The sequence below is a fragment of the Ranitomeya imitator genome, chromosome 6, assembly GCF_032444005.1.
Source record: "Ranitomeya imitator isolate aRanImi1 chromosome 6, aRanImi1.pri, whole genome shotgun sequence".
NCBI classification, from domain to species: domain Eukaryota; kingdom Metazoa; phylum Chordata; class Amphibia; order Anura; family Dendrobatidae; genus Ranitomeya; species Ranitomeya imitator.
Window position 1 is genome coordinate 298000715 of NC_091287.1, and position 18479 is coordinate 298019193.

An 18479-nucleotide genomic window follows, 5' to 3' on the forward strand; every position below is an offset into this window, starting at 1 on the left:
TCATCTAGCAGAAACATATAACTGAACATGAACCCTTATAACTCCTGTTTCTATTAGTGTCATGGAAAAGGTTTTAGTATTAAAAAATATATATTATAACCTTTAGGCTTCATTAATGCAGCCAAATTACTGATGCATTGTACGGATCATAAACATTTCAGTAATCGAAATCAATTTGTGAGATATATAAAAGTATTATTCATAAGAAGCAAAGGAAGAAAAAAAAATTATGGCACTTTATGAAACCATAGAAATTCTCTGTGCCGCCTTACAAGCTCCATGTATACCGCGTTGCTGTGTTAATAAGGAAATATGAAGATAAAATATATTGAACCTTTTTGAGACATCAAATCAAAACTGCATAGAAAGGGTTTACCGGGGAGGTGGTAGTCACAAAACTAGTAGCAAACCTACAGTAAGAACCGTACCATAAGAATTCTACTTAATAAAATGTTACCAAAAATGATATTTGACACTTCCGATAGCAGCAGACATGCATACATTTACACATACACAGTCACTTCGCTATATACCTTTTCCTCAATCTAAGGCCATAAATTGCAGGAGTCTAACGTAGACAACCAGGAATGTACTGCCTGCATTTAAAACCTTCGCTATATAGAAACTCATTGAGCCTTCTGAGATACATTTTGGCAGAATTCCTTGGCCGTGAAAATGTTAATTAATTCTGTTTGAATACCTTTCATTGCTTGCTCCCTCTTGTAAGCATTTCTTTCTGTTTAGCTAAGACAACCACAGATGGATAATCAACTATTCATTGAAGAACTATATTTCAAAGGATGCTTGTAAGTATATACATCCTTTGATACAATTTAGTCACTTAATGCACATAACATATCCTTTATCTGAGGATTCATATCAAGTGCACCCTCTTGTGTTCTTTCTATGAAATTCTGGGTGCTTCATACATATACAGCAGGATAGAGTCAGCTATCAAACATACTGATAATATATATATATATATACATATATATATATATATAAATATATATATATACAGTATATATATATATATATATATATATTATCAGAAAGTTTGATAGCTGACTGATGGCTGAAATGTATGAAAAGAGCATTATAATGGAAATAATATATATATTTCCATTATAATGCTCTTTTCATACATTTCTCTTCTTTAAACCTCATTGTGTATATATAGAGAGAAAGTGAGAGACATATACCTAGCTATACAGTAGATACAATATATCTATCCATTCATCTGTCTGTCTATCTGCACACTGCTGATCTCTGTAGAGATTTATAAGAGAAGTGGAAGACAAGAGAAATATATACTGTATATTTGAAAAGTAAGATTTTAATCAATATCTCACTGAACAGAAAAACAATTTCCAAAACACTGAGTTTTGTAGAACATTTTTTTAACCCATAACATGAAAGTAAAGTTAATAATATAACTTTCATTGCAAAATCTTCAGTTTCACTGAAGTTAATTGATGCAAAAATGAATACATCTCACATAAAAAATACTACATCTATTATTTTATATGACCTCTATGATTTTAAGGACAGCACTAAGTCTTCTAAGCTTGGAATGAACAAGTTGGCGACATATTGCAACATCTTATTCTATTCTTCAAGAACAACGTATTTTAGAGCCTAGATGCTTGATGGCGAGTGATGCTTAGTTGTAGAGTTGAGCGACCTTGACCTTTTTAGAGTCGAGCCGGGTTTTGCGAAACCCGACTATGTCCAAAGTCGGGTCGAGTGAAATCGGCCGATTATGACGTAAAGTCGGGATCGACCGAAACACGAAACCCAATGCAAGTCAATGGGGCAGCATAGTCGGCAGTGAGTGGGGGCCAGGAAAACACCTAGAGTGCCCATTTTAATGTCAAAACCATCCATTCTTCTTAATGAAGCTTGTCAAGCGTAATTTACCTTAAAATAATTGGAAGGCATTTGAAATTGGGGGTCATTTGGCTAAAGTTGTGGGGGGTAGGGCTGGTTCAAGTAATTAGTGGGCCCAGTAAATCTGGACCACGTCACGGCAGTGGAGCAGGGAGAGGTAAGTATTTCAACTTTGCAAGTGCTGTGATCCTGAGCAAGCAGGGGGGGCCCACTCGTTGGCATTGGCACTGGCACAGGGCCCCTCAAAGTACAGCGGTGTGTTTGCACGGCGGGGGCGCCTCCCACCGGCAGCAACACTTTTGCGTACTATGAGAGGCCCTGTGCCAGTGACGTCGCCAACTAGTATTCCTCCCCCCACCTGATGAAGGAACCTGCACTTTCATCTGCACCTTCCTCTTTGTCCCCGTGTAAGGTGGTATGGTATGCGGGAAGAGCAACCTGACTTTCAGCAGGGTCACAATGTTGTTGTGTAGCGTGCACGGGGAATGTTGCGTTATGGGTCAATGTACCAGCAGACTCATCTATCACTGGCTGGGCAATGGGCACGATGAAGTGGAAACACAGATATAGGCCCAAAGAATAAAGTGGGCTAAATGCAGTTCAAAATTGGTAACACAGGAATAACCAGGGGGCATTGCAGTGGAGGACAACTGGAATGAGAGGCTGACACAGAGAGTAGGGCCAAATCAGTAAGTAGTCGAAATGCAGTTCAAAATTGGCAACCGTAGTAAACAGGCGGCACAGCTTTGTTCAGTGGAGGAGAACAGCAAGGAGTGGCAGACACCGATAGTAGGCCCCAAACCAACTAGTACGCCAAATGCAGTTGTTCCATTTAACCACAATTTAATGAGAGCCTGAAGATAGAAGCTCAGGAAAGGCAACCTGGGGAACACCTTGGAGTGTAACACACCATCTCTCTCCACCCCATACCCATTTTGTAGGCCTAATGCTGTGTACTTTTCTACAACTACTAAACGAGAGTCGGAAGACCGAAGCAATGGCAAGGAAACCTGGGGAACACCTTGGAGTGTAACACACCATCTCTCTCCACCCGATACCCATTTTGTAGGCCTAATGCAGTGTAGTTTTCTACAACTACTAAACGAGAGTCGGAAGATCGAAGCAATGGCGAGGAAACCTGGAGAACACCTTGGAGTGTAACACACCATCTCTCTCCACCCCATTCCCCATTTTTTAGGCCTAATGCAGCCTACTTTCCGACACCTACTAAACGAGAGCATGAAGATCGAAGCTCAGGAAAGGCAACCTGGGGAACACCTTGGAGTGTAACAACAACCTCTCTCTACACCACGGAAGGGCTGATTCTTAGGAAGGAAGGCTGTTGTAAATAAGCATTGCGCGTCCGAGGGTGATTATATTCTTATTCGGTATCTACTCACCCTCGGACGCGCCATGCTTCTTGATTTGTAATTAATGTTTATTTGCAATGTGCTTTTGACTTACTCAATTATTTTTTTAATTATTGATTTTATTAAATTAATAGTTTAACATCTTATTGGAAATAATTTAAAGGAGACGCGACAGGACAACACTCGGTGGATGCCATATCTGTGTTAACAACTCCAAAAAACTTTCAGTTAACTTCTTGCAGGAGAAAGAAATTGTAGCTGTTGGACCTTTGTAGTACAGTTCCAGATATTTGTTGTGTGTTTGTTTTGATTGTTAAAATGTCTGCATTTGAGATCTCAACACGATCTTATTTTTTATAATCAAATTAATTTTTTAAATATTTTATTAGGTTGGTTCAAGGGGTACACGGGCCGCAGTAGACAGGTCAGTGGAGGCCTAGTGGAAGGAGGGACCGCAGATGCGCCACTGTTTCACCCATACACAATTAGTAGGCCTAATGCAGCGTAGTTTCCAACAGCTACTAAACGAGAGCCGGAAGATCGAAGCTCAGGAAAGGCAACCTGGGGAACACCTTGGAGTGTAACAACAACCTCTCTCTACACCACGGAAGGGCTGATTCTTAGGAAGGAAGGCTGTTGTAAATAAGCATTGCGCGTCCGAGGGTGATTATATTCTTATTCGGTATCTACTCACCCTCGGACGCGCCATGCTTCTTGATTTGTAATTAATGTTTATTTGCAATGTGCTTTTGACTTACTCAATTATTTTTTTAATTATTGATTTTATTAAATTAATAGTTTAACATCTTATTGGAAATAATTTAAAGGAGACGCGACAGGACAACACTCGGTGGATGCCATATCTGTGTTAACAACTCCAAAAAACTTTCAGTTAACTTCTTGCAGGAGAAAGAAATTGTAGCTGTTGGACCTTTGTAGTACAGTTCCAGATATTTGTTGTGTGTTTGTTTTGATTGTTAAAATGTCTGCATTTGAGATCTCAACACGATCTTATTTTTTATAATCAAATTAATTTTTTAAATATTTTATTAGGTTGGTTCAAGGGGTACACGGGCCGCAGTAGACAGGTCAGTGGAGGCCTAGTGGAAGGAGGGACCGCAGATGCGCCACTGTTTCACCCATACACAATTAGTAGGCCTAATGCAGCGTAGTTTCCAACAGCTACTAAACGAGAGCCGGAAGATCGAAGCTCAGGAAAGGCAACCTGGGGAACACCTTGGAGTGTAACAACAACCTCTCTCTACACCACGGAAGGGCTGATTCTTAGGAAGGAAGGCTGTTGTAAATAAGCATTGCGCGTCCGAGGGTGATTATATTCTTATTCGGTATCTACGCACCCTCGGACGCGCCATGCTTCTTGATTTGTAATTAATGTTTATTTGCAATGTGCTTTTGACTTACTCAATTATTTTTTTAATTATTGATTTTATTAAATTAATAGTTTAACATCTTATTGGAAATAATTTAAAGGAGACGCGACAGGACAACACTCGGTGGATGCCATATCTGTGTTAACAACTCCAAAAAACTTTCAGTTAACTTCTTGCAGGAGAAAGAAATTGTAGCTGTTGGACCTTTGTAGTACAGTTCCAGATATTTGTTGTGTGTTTGTTTTGATTGTTAAAATGTCTGCATTTGAGATCTCAACACGATCTTATTTTTTATAATCAAATTAATTTTTTAAATATTTTATTAGGTTGGTTCAAGGGGTACACGGGCCGCAGTAGACAGGTCAGTGGAGGCCTAGTGGAAGGAGTGACCGCAGACAGGCATCGAAGGCCTAAAATAATAACACATGGCTGTAGGCAATTTTAAATTGGTTCCAGGGTTACACGGGCAGCAGTGGTGTGGTCAGTGGAGGCCTAGTGGAAGGAGTGACCGCAGACAGGCATCGAAGGCCTAAAATAATCACACATGGCTGTAGGCAATTTTAAATTGGTTCCAGGGGTACACGGGCAGCAGTGGTGTGGTCAGTGGAGGCCTAGTGGAAGGAGTGACCACAGACAGGCATCGAAGGCCTAAAATATTAACACATGGCTGTAGGCAATTTTAAATTGGTTCCAGGGGTACTTGGGCAGCAGTGCCCTGGTCAGTGTAGTAGTAGTTGAAAGAATGGACCGCAGACAGGCATCGAAGGCCTAAAATAAAAAAATTGGGCTGGCTGTAGGCAATTTTAAATTGGTTCCAGGGGTACACGGGCAGCAGTGGTGTGGTCAGTGGAGGCCTAGTGGAAGGAGTGACCGCAGACAGGCATCGAAGGCCTAAAATAATCACACATGGCTGTAGGCAATTTTAAATTGGTTCCAGGGGTACACGGGCAGCAGTGGTGTGGTCAGTGGAGGCCTAGTGGAAGGAGTGACCACAGACAGGCATCGAAGGCCTAAAATATTAACACATGGCTGTAGGCAATTTTAAATTGGTTCCAGGGGTACTTGGGCAGCAGTGCCCTGGTCAGTGTAGTAGTAGTTGAAAGAATGGACCGCAGACAGGCATCGAAGGCCTAAAATAAAAAAATTGGGCTGGCTGTAGGCAATTTTAAATTGGTTCCAGGGGTACACGGGCAGCAGTGGTGTGGTCAGTGGAGGCCTAGTGGAAGGAGTGACCGCAGACAGGCATCGAAGGCCTAAAATAATCACACATGGCTGTAGGCAATTTTAAATTGGTTCCAGGGGTACACGGGCAGCAGTGGTGTGGTCAGTGGAGGCCTAGTGGAAGGAGTGACCACAGACAGGCATCGAAGGCCTAAAATATTAACACATGGCTGTAGGCAATTTTAAATTGGTTCCAGGGGTACTTGGGCAGCAGTGCCCTGGTCAGTGTAGTAGTAGTTGAAAGAATGGACCGCAGACAGGCATCGAAGGCCTAAAATAAAAAAATTGGGCTGGCTGTAGGCAATTTTAAATTGGTTCCAGGGGTACACGGGCAGCAGTGGTGTGGTCAGTGGAGGCCTAGTGGAAGGAGTGACCGCAGACAGGCATCGAAGGCCTAAAATAATCACACATGGCTGTAGGCAATTTTAAATTGGTTCCAGGGGTACACGGGCAGCAGTGGTGTGGTCAGTGGAGGCCTAGTGGAAGGAGTGACCACAGACAGGCATCGAAGGCCTAAAATATTAACACATGGCTGTAGGCAATTTTAAATTGGTTCCAGGGGTACTTGGGCAGCAGTGCCCTGGTCAGTGTAGTAGTAGTTGAAAGAATGGACCGCAGACAGGCATCGAAGGCCTAAAATAAAAAAATTGGGCTGGCTGTAGGCAATTTTAAATTGGTTCCAGGGGTACACGGGCAGCAGTGGTGTGGTCAGTGGAGGCCTAGTGGAAGGAGTGACCGCAGACAGGCATCGAAGGCCTAAAATAATAACACATGGCTGTAGGCAATTTTAAATTGGTTCCAGGGTTACACGGGCAGCAGTGGTGTGGTCAGTGGAGGCCTAGTGGAAGGAGTGACCGCAGACAGGCATCGAAGGCCTAAAATAATCACACATGGCTGTAGGCAATTTTAAATTGGTTCCAGGGTTACACGGGCAGCAGTGGTGTGGTCAGTGGAGGCCTAGTGGAAGGAGTGACCGCAGACAGGCATCGAAGGCCTAAAATAATCACACATGGCTGTAGGCAATTTTAAATTGGTTCCAGGGGTACACGGGCAGCAGTGGTGTGGTCAGTGGAGGCCTAGTGGAAGGAGTGACCACAGACAGGCATCGAAGGCCTAAAATATTAACACATGGCTGTAGGCAATTTTAAATTGGTTCCAGGGGTACTTGGGCAGCAGTGCCCTGGTCAGTGTAGTAGTAGTTGAAAGAATGGACCGCAGACAGGCATCGAAGGCCTAAAATAAAAAAATTGGGCTGGCTGTAGGCAATTTTAAATTGGTTCCAGGGGTACACGGGCAGCAGTGGTGTGGTCAGTGGAGGCCTAGTGGAAGGAGTGACCGCAGACAGGCATCGAAGGCCTAAAATAATAACACATGGCTGTAGGCAATTTTAAATTGGTTCCAGGGTTACACGGGCAGCAGTGGTGTGGTCAGTGGAGGCCTAGTGGAAGGAGTGACCGCAGACAGGCATCGAAGGCCTAAAATAATCACACATGGCTGTAGGCAATTTTAAATTGGTTCCAGGGGTACACGGGCAGCAGTGGTGTGGTCAGTGGAGGCCTAGTGGAAGGAGTGACCACAGACAGGCATCGAAGGCCTAAAATATTAACACATGGCTGTAGGCAATTTTAAATTGGTTCCAGGGGTACACGGGCAGCAGTGGTCTGGTCAGTGGAAGTCTAGTGGAAGGAGTGACCGCAGACAGGCTTCGAAGGCCTAACATAACAAAAATGTCAAAACAATGGTATTGTCAGTGCCAGGCATTGAAGGATGTCAGCGCCTAGACTACACATTGGTGAAGCTGTGAGAGATAATTTTGCTAGTGGTAGAGCACTGTTTGAGCTGGGGGGGGGGGAACTGGCTTGTGGCCGGCGGTACAGGCACAGGGCCCCTCATATTACAACGGTGAGTCTGACGTTGGGTGCGCACCACCACCGCCAGAGACACTTTATTGTACTATGAGGGACCCAGTGGCAGTGCCGTCGACCAAAAGCGGCCACACCCACCTCTTCAGACAAACAGCACTCTCAAGGGTCCAAGCGCAAAGTGGCGATAGCACGACCCCGTGTGGGGAGTTTGGCCATTTCGTGAGGTGGAAACATGTCGTATGCTGGACAATCAGGTGAAGAAAATTACGAGATTGGAAAAGTCATTCAGAATAGTCCACAGGCAAGATCTTTTCATAGGAAAGCTAGGTGTCAGCCGGGCAGGGTGGGGCAAAAGATTTTGAAATCCAGTTGTGGTTCATTTTAATGAAGGTTAGATCATCTACATTTTGGGTAGCCAGACGAGTCCTTTTTTCTGTTAGTATTGAACCTGCAGCACTGAATACTCTTTCTGATAGGACACTAGCTGCCGGGCAAGCAAGCTCCTGCAATGCATATTCTGCCAATTCTGGCCAGGTGTCTAATTTGGATGCCCAGTAATCAAATGGGAATGACGGTTGAGGGAGAACGTCGATAAGGGATGAAAAATAGTTTGTAACCATACTGGACAAATGTTGTCTCCTGTCACTTTGAATTGATGCTGCAGTACCTGTCCTGTCTGCGGTCATAGAAAAATCACTCCACAACCTGGTCAGAAAACCCCTCTGGCCAACGCCACTTCTGATTTCTGCCCCTCTAACACCTCTGGTCTGCTGGCCCCTGGAGCTCGTGTGAGAACGATCACGGGCGCTGTGTGCAGGGAATGCCAGAAGCAAACGGTCAACAAGAGTTGATTGTTTTGTTGCTAATATTAGTTCCAAGTTCTCATGTGGCATAATATTTTGCAATTTGCCTTTATAGCGAGGATCAAGGAGGCAGGCCAACCAGTAATCGTCATCGTTCATCATTTTTGTAATGCGTGTGTCCCTTTTGAGGATACGCAAGGCATAATCCGCCATGTGGGCCAAAGTTCCCATTGTCAAATCTGCGGTTGTGCTTGGTTGAGGGGCAGTTGCAGGCAAATCTACGTCACTTGTGTCCCTCAAAAAACCAGAACCCGGCCTTGCCACGCCACCAATTTCCCGTGCCCCCGGGAAAGCTTCCTCATTAAAAATATACTCATCCCCATCATCCTCCTCATCCTCCACCTCCTCTTCGCCCGGTACCTCGTCATGTACACTGCCCTGACCAGACAATCGCTGACTGTCATCAAGGCTTTCCTCTTCCTCTGGTGCAGACGCCTGATCCTTTATGTGCGTCAAACTTTGCATCAGCAGACGCATTAGGGGGATGCTCATGCTTATTATGGCGTTGTCTGCACTAACCAGCCGTGTGCATTCCTCAAAACACTGAAGGACTTGACACATGTCTTGAATCTTCGACCACTGCACACCTGACAACTCCATGTCTGCCATCCTACTGCCTGCCCGTGTATGTGTATCCTCCCACAAAAACATAACAGCCCGCCTCTGTTCGCACAGTCTCTGAAGCATGTGCAGTGTTGAGTTCCACCTTGTTGCAACGTCTATGATTAGGCGATGCTGGGGAAGGTTCAAAGAACGCTGATAGGTCTGCATACGGCTGGAGTGTACAGGCGAACGGCGGATATGTGCGCAAAGTCCACGCACTTTGAGGAGCAGGTCGGATAACCCCGGATAACTTTTCAGGAAGCACTGCACCACCAGGTTTAAGGTGTGAGCCAGGCAAGGAATGTGTTTCAGTTGGGAAAGGGAGATGGCAGCCATGAAATTCCTTCCGTTATCACTCACTACCTTGCCTGCCTCAAGATCTACAGTGCCCAGCCACGACTGCGTTTCTTGCTGCAAGAACTCGGACAGAACTTCCGCGGTGTGTCTATTGTCGCCCAAACACTTCATAGCCAATACAGCCTGCTGACGTATGCCAGTAGCTGCCCCATAATGGGAGACCTGGTGTGCAACAGTGGCAGGTGCGGATGGAGTGTTTGTGCGACTGCGGTCTGTGGACGAGCTCTTGCTTCTGCAGGAGGACGAGGAGGAGGAGGAGGAGGAGGGGGTGCGAACGGCTACAGACAACTGTTTACTAGACCGTGGGCTAGGCAGAACTGTCCCAAACTTGCTGTCCCCTGTGGACCCTGAATCCACCACATTTACCCAGTGTGCCGTGATGGACACGTAACGTCCCTGGCCATGCCTACTGGTCCATGCATCTGTTGTCAGGTGCACCTTTGTGCTCACAGATTGCCTGAGTGCATGGACGATGCGCTCTTTAACATGCTGGTGGAGGGCTGGGATGGCTTTTCTGGAAAAAAAGTGTCGACTGGGTAGCTCGTAGCGTGGTACAGCGTAGTCCATCAGGTCTTTGAAAGCTTCGCTTTCAACTAACCGGTAGGGCATCATCTCTAACGAGATTAGTCTAGCTATGTGGGCGTTCAAACCCTGTGTACGCGGATGCGAGGCTAAGTACTTCCTTTTTCTAACCATAGTCTCATGTAGGGTGAGCTGGACTGGAGAGATGGAGATCGTGGAACTAGCGGGGGTGCCGGTGGACATGGCAGACTGAGAGACGGTGGGAGATGGTATTGTTGCCGCCGGTGCCCTAGATGCAGTGTTTCCTACTACGAAACTGGTGATTCCCTGACCCTGACTGCTTTGGCCTGGCAAAGATACCTGCACAGATACAGCAGGTGGTGCGCTAAATGGTGGTCCTACACTGCCGGAAGGGATGTTGCGTTGATGACTAGCTTCATTGGCCGAGGGTGCAACAACCTTAAGGGACGTTTGGTAGTTAGTCCAAGCTTTCAAATGCATGGTGGTTAAATGTCTATGCATGCAACTAATATTGAGACTTTTCAGATTCTGACCTCTGCTTAAGGAAGTAGAACATTTTTGACAGATGACTTTGCGCTGATCAATTGGATGTTGTTTAAAAAAATGCCAGACTGCACTCTTTCTAGCATCGGATACCTTTTCAGGCATTGCAGACTGAGCTTTAACCGGATGGCCACGCTGTCCTCCACCAGGTTTTGGCTTTGCCACGCGTTTTGGGCAAGATACGGGCCCGGCAGATGGAACCTGTGGCGATGTTGATGCCTGCTGCGGCCCCTCCTCCTCCTCTGCTTCAGAACTGCTGCCGCCTGCACCCTGTTCCCCCAATGGCTGCCAATCGGGGTCAAGAACTGGGTCATCTAATAACTCTTCTTGTACCTCCTGCGCAACTTCGTCTGTGTCACCGTGTCGTTCGGTGGTATAGCGTTCGTGATGGGGCAACATAGTCTCATCAGGGTCTGATTCTTGATCAGCACCCTGCGAGGGCAATGTTGTGGTCTGAGTCAAAGGACCAGCATAGTAGTCTGGCTGTGGCTGTGCGTCAGTGCACTCCATGTCAGATTCAATTTGTAATGGGCATGGACTGTTAACTGCTTCACTTTCTAAGCCAGGGACGGTATGTGTAAAGAGCTCCATGAAGTAACCCGTTGTGTCGCCTGCTGCATTCTTCTCTGTTGTTGTTTTTGCTGAAGAGGACAAGGAAGTGACTTGTCCCTGACCGTGAACATCCACTAACGACGCGCTGCTTTTACTTTTACCAGTTTCACGAGAGGAGGCAAAAGAGCTAGAGGCTGAGTCAGCAAGATAAGCCAAAACTTGCTCTTGCTGCTCCGGCTTTAAAAGCGGTTTTCCTAATCCCAGAAAAGGGAGCGTTCGAGGCCTTGTGTAGCCGGACGACGAACCTGGCTCCACAGCTCCAGACTTAGGTGCAATATTTTTTTCCCCACGACCACCTGATGCTCCACCACTACCACTACCCTCATTACCAGCTGACAATGAACGCCCCCGGCCACGACCTCTTCCACTAGACTTCCTCATTGTTTTAAAAACGTAACCAAACTAACGTTATTTGTTGCAGTCACACAACTTACACGGTGAGCTATAACTTCAGTATGATTTAGCTACCCCTTTACAGGTTGGTGAGACCACCGCGAAAATCAGGCACAATGTTACACACTCTTTTTTTGGTGGCTGCAAATTAGAGAGATGCCCCACACGCAGGACTGTCACTGAAGCACAAATGTTAATATTAATGTCACACTATTATTTGTTTTTTATTTTTATTTTTTTCAGGAACACTTTAGAAACCCCCCCAAAAAAAAAATTGATTTTTGCAGGGAGAATTTAGAAAACAAATGTAACAAACTATATGCTTTCTATGGGCCACTGAGTGAGAGATGACGCACACAGGAATCAGGAGTGGCACACAAGCCCAGAGGCCAATATTTTTCTACCAATGATTGATGGAGTTATTTTCTCTGGTAGATTTTGGAACCCAAATCAAGGAAAAAAAATATAGGCTTTCTATGGACCACAATTGGAGAGAGAGAGAGAGAGAGAGAGAGAGATGGCACACCCAGGAGTCAAGACTGGCACACAAGCAGAAAGGCCAATATTAATCTCCCACTGTTTTTTTTTTTTTTTTTTTTTTTTCAGGGAGACTTTAGAAAAAAAAATAATAAAAAAAATATGATTTTATCAGGAAGAATTTAGAAACCAAATAAAATAAAATGATTTTTTCAGGGAGAATTTAGAAAACAAATAAAACCAAAAATAGGCGTTCTATGGCCCACTGACTGAGAGATGACGCACACAGGAATCAGGAGTGGCACACAAGCCCAGAGGCCAATATTTTTCTACCAATGATTGATGGAGTTATTTTCTCTGGTAGATTTTGGAACCCAAATCAAGGAAAAAAAATATAGGCTTTCTATGGACCACAATTGGAGAGAGAGAGAGAGAGAGAGAGAGAGATGGCACACCCAGGAGTCAAGACTGGCACACAAGCAGAAAGGCCAATATTAATCTCCCACTGTTTTTTTTTTTTTTTTTTTTTTTTCAGGGAGACTTTAGAAAAAAAAATAATAAAAAAAATATGATTTTATCAGGAAGAATTTAGAAACCAAATAAAATAAAATGATTTTTTCAGGGAGAATTTAGAAAACAAATAAAACCAAAAATAGGCGTTCTATGGCCCACTGACTGAGAGATGACGCACACAGGAATCAGGAGTGGCACACAAGCCCAGAGGCCAATATTTTTCTACCAATGATTGATGGAGTTATTTTCTCTGGTAGATTTTGGAACCCAAATCAAGGAAAAAAAATATAGGCTTTCTATGGACCACAATTGGAGAGAGAGAGAGAGAGAGAGAGAGAGATGGCACACCCAGGAGTCAAGACTGGCACACAAGCAGAAAGGCCAATATTAATCTCCCACTGTTTTTTTTTTTTTTTTTTTTTTTTCAGGGAGACTTTAGAAAAAAAAATAATAAAAAAAATATGATTTTATCAGGAAGAATTTAGAAACCAAATAAAATAAAATGATTTTTTCAGGGAGAATTTAGAAAACAAATAAAACCAAAAATAGGCGTTCTATGGCCCACTGACTGAGAGATGACGCACACAGGAATCAGGAGTGGCACACAAGCCCAGAGGCCAATATTTTTCTACCAATGATTGATGGAGTTATTTTCTCTGGTAGATTTTGGAACCCAAAACAAGGAAAAAAAATATAGGCTTTCTATGGACCACAATTGGAGAGAGAGAGAGAGAGAGAGAGAGAGAGAGAGAGATGGCACACCCAGGAGTCAAGACTGGCACACAAGCAGAAAGGCCAATATTAATCTCCCACTGTTTTTTTTTTTTTTTTTTTTTTTTCAGGGAGACTTTAGAAAAAAAAATAATAAAAAAAATATGATTTTATCAGGAAGAATTTAGAAACCAAATAAAATAAAATGATTTTTTCAGGGAGAATTTAGAAAACAAATAAAACCAAAAATAGGCGTTCTATGGCCCACTGACTAAGAGAGAGAGAGAGAGATGGAACGCTTAGTACTGGCACACAAGCCCAAAGGGCAATATTAATCTCCCTTTTTTTTTCCAGGGAGAATTTCTAAAACCCCCCCCCAAAAAAAAATAGGCTTTCTATGGCCCACTATTTGTGAGAGAGATGGGACGCTCAGGACTGGCACAGATGGCACGCTCAGGACTGGCACAGAAGCCCAGAGGCCAATATTAATCTCCCTTTTTTTCTGGGAGAATTTATAAAACCAAAAAAATATTTAAATAGGCTTTCTATGGCCCACTATTTGTGAGAGAGATGGCACGCTCAGGACTGGCACAGATGGCACGCTCACAACTGGCACACAAGCCCAGAGGCCAATATTAATCTCCCTTTTTTCAGGGAAAATTTATAAAACCAAAAAAAAAATTAAATAGGCTTTCTATGGCCCACTATTTGTGAGAGAGATGGCACGCTCAGGACTGGCACAGATGGCACGCTCACAACTGGCACACAAGCCCAGAGGCCAATATTAATCTCCCTTTTTTCAGGGAAAATTTATAAAACCAAAAAAAAAATTAAATAGGCTTTCTATGGCCCACTATTTGTGAGAGAGATGGCACGCTCAGGACTGGCACAGATGGCACGCTCACAACTGGCACACAAGCCCAGAGGCCAATATTAATCTCCCTTTTTTCAGGGAAAATTTATAAAACCAAAAAAAAAATTAAATAGGCTTTCTATGGACCACTATTTGTGAGAGAGATGGGACGCTCAGGACTGGCACAGATGGCACGCTCAGGACTGGCACAGAAGCCCAGAGGCCAATATTAATCTCCCTTTTTTTCAGGGAGAATTTATAAAACCCAAAAAAAAATAAAATAGGCTTTCTATGGCCCACTATTTGTGAGAGAGATGGCACACTCAGGACTGGCACACAAGCCCAAAGGCCAATATTAATCTCCCACTGTATTTTTATCAGGGAGAATTTATACACCCCACAAAAAAAAATACAGAAAAATGAAAAGGCTTTCTATGGCCCACTATGTGAGAGAGATGGCACACACAGGGATGGCACTCTAGCAGAAATGCCAAATTGCCAATCTTAATCTCCCACCAAAAAAAAAAAAAAACAGGGAATGTCCTACAATTACTATCTCCCTGCCTGCAGTAATCTCAGCCAGGTATGGCAGGCAGCTACTATCTCCCTGCCTGCAGTAATCTCAGCCAGGTATGGCAGGCAGCAATAAGGAGTGGACTGATGCACAAATGAAATAAAAAGTGTGGACAAACAAAAAAGATAGCTGTGCAGAAAGGAAGGAACAAGAGGATTTGTGCTTTGAAAAAAGCAGTTGGTTTGCACAGCGGCGTACACACAGCAATGCAGCTATCAGGGAGCCTTCTAGGGCAGCCCAATGAGCTACAGCGCTGAGGGGAAAAAAAAAAAAAAAAACTTCCACTGTCCCTGCACACCGAGGGTGGTGTTGGACAGTGCAAATCGCTGCAGCACAAGCGGTTTTGTGGTTAATGGACCCTGCCTAACGCTATCCCTGCTTCTGACAAAGCGGCAGCAACCTCTCCCTAAGCTCAGATCAGCAGCAGTAAGATGGCGGTCGGCGGGAACGCCTCTTTATAGCCCCTGTGACGTTGCAGACAGCAAGCCAATCACTGCAATGCCCTTCTCTAAGATGGTGGGGACCAGGACCTATGTCATCACGCTGCCCACACTCTGCGTTTACCTTCATTGGCTGAGAAATGGCGCTTTTCGCGTCATTGAAACGCGACTTTGGCGCGAAAGTCGCGTACCGCATGGCCGACCCCGCACAGGGGTCGGATCGGGTTTCATGAAACCCCGACTTAGCCAAAAGTCGGCGACTTTTGAAAATGTTCGACCCGTTTCGCTCAACCCTACTTAGTTGTATCTTTAGAACTTCTTATAGGTGGTCGATTGGGCTCAGAACAGAAGACATACTTTACCACTTAATCACTTTCACTTTCTTCTTCAGTGATGCAAGGGTAGCCTTAAAAGGAACCTGTCACCTGAATTTGGCGGGACTGGTTTTGGGTCATATGGGCGGAGTTTTCGGGTGTTTGATTCACCCTTTCCTTACCCGCTGGCTGCATGCTGGCTGCAATATTGCATTGAAGTTCATTCTCTGTCCTCCGTAGTACATGCCTGCACAAGGCAATCTTGCCTTGCGCAGGCGTGTACTATGGAGGACAGAGAATGAACTTCAATCCAATATTGCAGCCAGCATGCAGCCAGCGGGTAAGGAAAGGGTGAATCAAACAACTGAAAACTCCGCCCATATGACCCAAAACCAGTCCCGCCAAATTCAGGTGACAGAGTCCCTTTAAATGTGTTTTGGATCATTGTCATGTTGGAAAAGTGTACATCTACCAAGGGTATGGAGTGATGGTAGCATCTTTTTTCTCAATATAGAGCAGTACATCTGTGAATTTATGATACCATGCATTTTGTTTGCACTCCTCACCTTTGTAACGCCATACAGTTTTTAAGCCATCAGTTCCAAAACCATTCATCACTTCAGAATATACAGTCATGGCCAAAAGTTTTGAGAATGAGACAAATATTAATTTTTCCAAAGTCTACTGCTTCATTTTTTCTAATGGCAATTTGCATATACTCCTGAATGTCAGAGTGATCAGCTTAACAGCAATTGCTGTACTTGCAAAGTCAATATTTGCCCAGAAAATGAACTTTAACCCCCAAAACACATTTCAACATCATTGCAGTCCTGCCTTAAAAGGAGCAGCTAACATCGTTTTAGTGATTGATCCATTAACACAGGTGTGGGTGTTGATGAGGACAGGGCTGGCGATCAATCAGTCATGATTAAGCAAGAATGACATCACTGGACACTTTAAAAGGAGGCTGGTACTTGGTATCATTGTTTCTCTTCAGTTAACCATGGTTATCTCTAAAGAAACACGTGCAGCCATCATTGCACTGCACAAAAATGGCCTAACAGGGAAGAGTATCGCAGCTACAAAGAATGCACCTCAGTCAACAATCTATCGCATCATCAAGAACTTCAAGGAGAGAGCTTCCATTGTTGTCAAAAAGGCTCCAAGGCGCCCAAGAAAGACCAGCAAGCACCAGGACCGTATCTTAAAACTGTTTCAGCTGCGGGATCGGACTACCAGCAGTGCCGAGCTTGCTCAGGAATGGCAGCAGGCTGGTGTGAGTGCTTCTGCACGCACTGTGAGGCAGAGACTCTTTGAGCATGGCCTGGTTTCAAGGAGGGCAGCAAAGAAGCCACTTCTCTCCAGAAAAAACATCAGGGACCGACTGATATTCTGCAAAAGGTACAGGGAGTGGACTGCTGAGGACTGGGGCAAAGTCATTTTCTCTGATGAATCCCCTTTTCGATTGTTTGGGACATCTGTAAAACAGCTTATTCGGAGAAGAAGAGGTGAGCGCTACCACCAGTCTTGTCTCATGCCAACTGTAAACATCCTGAAACCATTCATGTGTGGGGTTGCTTCTCAGCCAAGGGAATCGGCTCACTCACAGTCTTGCCTAAAAACACAGCCATGAATAAAGAATAGTACCAGAATGTCCTCCAAGAGCAACTTCTCCCAACCATCCAAGAGCAGTTTGGCGCCCAACAATGCCTTTTCCAACATGATGGAGCACCTTGCCATAAAGCAAAGATGATAACTAAATGGCTCATGGAACAAAACATAGAGGTTTTGGGTCCATGGCCTGGAAACTCCCCAGATCTTAATCCCATTGAGAACTTGTGGTCAATCATCAAGAGACAGGTGGACAAACAAAAACCAACAAATTCTGGCAAAATGCAAGCATTGATTATGCAAGAATGGACTGCTATCAGTCAGGATTCGGTCCAGAAGTTGATTGAGAGCATGCCAGGGAGAATTGCAGAGGTCTTGAAGAAAAAAGGTCAACACTGCAAATATTGACTTGCTGCATTAACTCATTCTTACTGTCAATATAACCTATTGGTACTCATAATATGATTGCAATTATATTTCTGTATGTGATATAAACATCAGACAAACACTAATAAAAACCAGAGGGCAGCAGATCATGTGAAAATACAATTTTGGTGTCATTCTCAAAACTTCTGGCCATGACTGTACAGTCACAGGAGACTTTAAATTTTTCAGTACTAACCTAAAAAATTGTAGATGGGCTTTTTTATACATGGGCACAGGCACAGACTGGCCCAACGGGGAATCGGTGACTCTTCCGATGGGCCCCGCTGGGCCAATTCCAGCCCATGCCATTTTTTTCCGCAAAAAGAATTTGTTATTAATTGCATACATGTCTCCTAATTTGCACACACACACTATTAATTGGTTTGATCACTGACATCTATATATCTACCTATTCTGCATCTATTTACAGTATGTAAACCATGTCTTCTATCCTGTCGGCTCCTGCAATGATTTTACAGAAGCCGACAAATGAATTACCGACTTTTCTTTTATCTATCTTTCTGTGCAAAATAAATACACACATATATACAGTACAGACCAAAAGTTTGGACACACCTTCTCATTTAAAGATTTTTCTGTATTTTCATGATAATGAAAATTGTACATTCACACTGAAGGCATCAAAACTATGAATTAACACATGTGGAATTATATACTTAACAAAAAAGTGTGAAACAACTGAAAATATGTCTTATATTCTAGGTTCTTCAAAGTAGCCACCTTTTGCTTTGATGACTGCTTTGCACACTCTTGGCATTCTCTTGATGAGCTTCAAGAGGTAGTCACCGGAAATGGTCTTCCAACAATCTCAAAGGAGTTCCCAGAGATGCTTAGCACTTGTTGGCCCTTTTAACTTCACTCTGCGATCCAGCTCACCCCAAACCATCT